This window comes from Neoarius graeffei, chromosome 22, assembly GCF_027579695.1.
Source record: "Neoarius graeffei isolate fNeoGra1 chromosome 22, fNeoGra1.pri, whole genome shotgun sequence".
Taxonomy (NCBI): Eukaryota; Metazoa; Chordata; class Actinopteri; order Siluriformes; family Ariidae; genus Neoarius; species Neoarius graeffei.
In genome coordinates this window covers 49,417,970-49,423,095 of record NC_083590.1, presented here as the reverse complement: position 1 = coordinate 49,423,095, position 5,126 = coordinate 49,417,970, and the positions used below count along the sequence as shown (strand labels likewise).

Sequence of the window (5,126 nt, the reverse complement as noted above, 5' to 3'; positions counted from 1 at the left end):
TCTGCTTTGAGTCCTTTTTTGTTTGCCATAGTGATTGATAGCTTGACGGACGAAGTGAGGCAAGAGTCACCATGGAACATGATGTTTGCGGATGATATTGTGACGTGGTGAAAGTAGAAAGGAGGTTGAGTTGGGTTTGGAGAGATGGAGGTATGCATTGGAATGAAGAGGAATGAAGGTGATCAGTAGCAAGACAGAATACATGTGCATCAATGAGAATGGGGATGAGAGTGTAGTGAAGATGCAAGGAGTAGACATAAAGAAAGTTGGTGAATTCAAGTACTTGGGGTCAACTGTGCAGGAAAATGGGGGCTGCGATAGTGAGGTGAGAAAGAGAGTGCAGGCAGGGTGGAGCAGTTGGAGAAGGATTTTGGGAGTCATTTGTGATAGGAAAGTCCCAGCAAAAGTGAAAGGTAAGATGTATAAGACAGTAGTAAGACCAGCTGTGATGTATGGATTGGAGACCATACCCTTAACAAAGAGACAGGAGGCAAAGTTGGAGGTGGCGGAGTTGAGGATGTTAAGGTTTGCGATGGGAGTGACAAGGTTGGACAGGATAAGGAACAAGCACATCAGAGGGACAGCACATGTGGAGAGCTTCGGAATTAAGCGAAGAGAGATGAGACTGAAGGGCTCTGCATGCTCTTGCGACAAGCTTTTGCAGATAGCTTCTCGCAGACAGTTGTAATTTATCGTTGAGCGGGGAGTAATAGGCGTGCGCGATGTTATTCACCGCTACAACGCAAGGGGCCGCGAAGTCGCGAAATCGCTAGGAGTAGTTGGTGGGTGTGGTTGGTGGAGTGTTTATCCTCTGGTTACTTATAATGACTAGAACTGGAGTCGTATAGATGTACGTACTTCCTCGATCAACCGCTCTTCATGCTGCTCCATCTTCGCTCATGTTTTTAAAAATGGCGGGCGTGAAAACAAACCAAACCGGGAAAGTAGGGAAGTGGAAGTGCGTGTACAGCGGATGTAGAGTGGACCAATCAGAGCCCTCTTGTCTGCGATGCTGTCTGCGAGGCTGTCTGCGGTGGTCACAATTTTTGGGAGGTGCGCACAGAGCGTCTGTGAAGGGGGGGGGGCTTCGCAGACGCCATCTGCGACGACATCTGCGAGGACTGGGTTGTCAGCATAAATTGGCCTTTAGATGGTATGGGCACATCCTGAGAAGAGATGCAGAGCATGTGGGAAGGAGAATGTTGAGGATGGAGCTGCCAGGCAAACGAACACGAGGAAGGCCAAAGAGGAGATACATGGACATGGTGAGAGAGGACATGAAAGTGGCAGGTGTGGTAGAGAAGGATGCAGAAGTCAGGGAGCAATGGAGACGAAAGATCCGCTGTGGTGACCCTGAATCAGGAGCAGCAAGGAGAAAAATATTTCTTAGCATTTCGGACATTGATGTTTTATTTCCTATTCTGACTGATTCAAATGGTAAAAAGCTGTAGCCTTTGTCTACACATATTTCCCAGTTGCCTTCACAGAGATGAGAGCAAACATGAGAATTCCTCAGTCAGGGCACAGTCCAAGTGCAGGAGCATCTTGTGGTATTTTACTGACATCTTGTGCAATTACACCGTGTAATTGCATCTAAATATTATCATCAAGATCTGAAAATTGATGTAAGCTTTTGCTGGTAATGAAGTGACATAAAGTTTAAATGCTGACACTTTTTTCTTTTAACCGCTGAATAACCACATGACAGCATATCACTATTATCACCATTGTGGTTTACGCAGTCAGATCAATAATTACTGTCATACTCAGTAAAGAAGGTTTGTTTGGTTGTCCTTGGGTTTTACAGGAATGTTTGTTTTATGTGTCTATAACGTTAGTTTTTGGTTGCACGTGTTGGTTGATGGAACGTTCTCCTAACGTTTGTAAAGTAGGAACGTTCAGAGAGCCTTTGGAGAATGTTCCTGTTTGGTTGTATTAAAGTTCCCCTCACTATTGCAACACAAGAAAACTTTGGAAAACCTATGACAATGTTCCGGCTAGGTTCTCTGAGTGTTCGCTGAGGTTAGTTAGTTCTTTGAGGGTTAGATAAGGACATGCAATCAATAGGCAACTGGTATGAAATTTAGTTCGAGTTAGTTGCCGTGGTTAATGCCATCACTGAACTCATTTGTTTGCGAGTTATAATATCAGTACAATAAGCTGGCTGAAGGAGCAACATATCAGAGAAAGTACATTAATACTGGGCGAGATATCAAGGCCAATCAAACTTGTAAACATGACAGAACACTATGATTCTCCCCGAGAATAAGTTGTGAAGATGTAACAAAAAATGTCGGCTCCTGTTATTTTTGCAGATGCCTCACAAATACTGCGCCCAGCCACTAGAGGACCACAGAGGTACTTTAGCCAGACAAATTGGAAAATATTTCCCCCAACAACTAGTGGCTCTCAGTGGTACTGCAAAGGGTTTGGATACTTCCTAAAGTTTTCACTCCCTGGTGGTCTAGTGGCTAGGATTCGGCGCTTTCACCGCCGCGGCCCGGGTTCGATTCCCGGTCAGGGAAAAGCCATGTTGCTTTATGATTATGACAGTCCATTTCATTTTCATGCTCTTTTAACAATAGACATTGTTGCAAAGCAGCTTTACAGAAAATTAAAGGCTTTAAAAATCAGCTAATTCTATCACTAATTAAAGAAAATACTGTTCCCTCTTACCCAGGGGGAACATTATTATTAAAATGTCAAAACAAACACATTCTTCAAGACACATTCAAACCAGTGACCTAACGATGGCCATCAAAAGCACCTACAGTTCTCCATGCTACCAAATGAGCTGTCAAAGGTGGGCCTCAAAGAGCATGTTTAATAAATGAGCAAAAAAAAAAAAACTTGAAAAACTCTTTGTTCTAATATATTGCATATAAATTGCTGCACATCAAAGCTATTTCCTAGGTTAGAAAAGTTGTTTCCCACAAGCTGGCTTCACGTACAAATCCATTTCATGTGCACATGCAATATACAACAAAGTCAAAGTCCCTCTCATGCCAGAATCTGGTCTTCCCAGGCAGTCTCTTGACCCAGTACTAGGTGTATGGGTGCAGCACCAATCTCCATTTTGATAGCTCTCAGCATCTCATGTATACAGCCAGGGTTACAGTGGGGGTTGGTCCTCTGATCACTTTGAGAGTTTGACTTCCCCACTTGCATCTGTATTGCAGCGTGCCTTGCCAGACGGTAGTAGGTACCATTTTTATGATGGTCTTTGGTATGACCCGACCACGAGTAGAAATCATGATCTCCCAGTCAGGAGGCAGACACACTAACCACTAGGTTAACTCACGGTCATAATATACAACACAATGAAATAAGTTAGAAAATCTGTTATAAATAGTGATTTCTCTTCAGAGCCTTAACAGTATTGCACCCAGCCACTACTGGGCCTCAAGTAGTACTCAGAGGCACCCTCACTGCCACAGCCCAGGTTTGATTCTCAGTCAAGAAGAAGACTTTTACCTCTTTCCCATGGGAACATTATTACTATTGTCATGAATTGTGTGCATTTAGATCCAAAAGCAGGAAGAAAGGCAGGAGAAGGGAGAAGCCGAGAAGCATCCCAGAAAGTGTCGCAGAAATAGAAGAAGGGATCTTAGGACACTTTGTGAGGACAACCAACAGAATCTCATGGAGATCAAGGATCAACTGCAAAGATCCTCATGTCACCAGCGACTCCTCAAGCTGACTTAGGAAACTGAAGCTTTGTCTGCTCGACTGTGAACTTTGTGTTTTGTCCTTAAACTGGTTTGGAATGGGGAAATCCCCCCTGCACCTGCATCTTTGGCTGATGAGAAAGAAGAGTGTCTCACATGTGTCAACAAAGTTAGGGATTATGGGTAAAGAAATGTATTTCGCCTGCCTTGCACAAAAAGAGACATATTTAGCCCGTCTTGCAGAAGAAGAACTATATTTAGCCTGTCTTGCCAAAGATCTCATCTCATCTCATTATCTGTAGCCGCTTTATCCTGTTCTACAGGGTCACAGGCAAGCTGGAGCCTATCCCAGCTGACTACGGGCGAAAGGCGGGGTACACCCTGGACAAGTCACCAGGTCAAACAACCATTCACACCTACAGTCAACTAGAGCCACCAATTAGCCTAACCTGCATGTCTTTGGGGGAAACCAGAGCACCCAGAGGAAACCCACATAGACACAAGGAGAACATGCAAACTCCACACAGAAAGGCCCCCGTCAGCCACCGGGCTCAAATCTGGAACCTTCTTGCTGTGAGGCAACAGTGCTAACCACTACACGACTCTCTATATACATTGCTATACACCAAAGCTATTTCCTTGGTTTGGAAATCTGTTTTTCACAAGCTGGCTTAACCTACAAATCCATTTTATATGCATATGTAATATACAACGCAATGAAATAAGTTTGAAAATCTGTTATGAATAGTGATTTCTCTTCAGTTTTTCAGGCTGCTGAAAAGATCAGTTTTGAAGAATGAAACCAAATCAATGGACCTTAGTTGTTTTTGGCATTTTGGCAAATGGGAAAGCAAACTCCAGAAAAGTTCTACTGGTGATGACTGTAAAGCTCTGGACATAAAATTCCAGTAAAGCTCCAGTTTCTATTAAAGCAGCAATATTTCTGAGTATTTCGGACTTTGATGTTTTATTTCCTATTCCGACTGATTCAAATGGTAAAAAGCTGTAGCCGTTGTCTACACATATTTCCCAGTCGCCTTCACAGAGATGAGAGCAAATATGAAGAGAATTCCTCAGTCAGGGCACAGTCCAAGTGCAGGACCATCTTGTGGTATTTTACTGACATCTTGTGGCCAAACCGCGTAACTGCATCTAAATATTATCATCAAGAACTGAAAATTGATGTAAGATTTTGCTGGTAATGAAGTGACCTAAAGTTTAAATGCTGACACTTTTTTCTTTTAACCGCTGAATAACCACATGACCGCATATCACTATTATCACCATTGTGGTTTACGCAGTCAGAGCAATAATTGCTGTCATCATCAGTAAAGAAGGTTTGTTTGGTTGTCCTTGGGTTTTACAGGAATGTTTGTTTTATGTGTCTATAATGTTAGTTTTTGGTTGCAGGTGTTGGTTGATGGAACGTTCTCCTTACGTTTGTAAAATAGGAACGTT

At 43.1% G+C, this 5,126-nt stretch overlaps 1 non-coding gene across 1 annotated transcript; it reads left to right on the top strand.

Moving 5' to 3' along the window:
* Nucleotides 1-2,453: 2,453 nt before the first annotated feature.
* Nucleotides 2,454-2,525, top strand: trnae-uuc (transfer RNA glutamic acid (anticodon UUC)). Its single transcript has one exon. It is a non-coding gene; the product is annotated as a tRNA-Glu (tRNA).
* The last annotated feature ends 2,601 nt before the right edge of the window (nucleotides 2,526-5,126 follow it).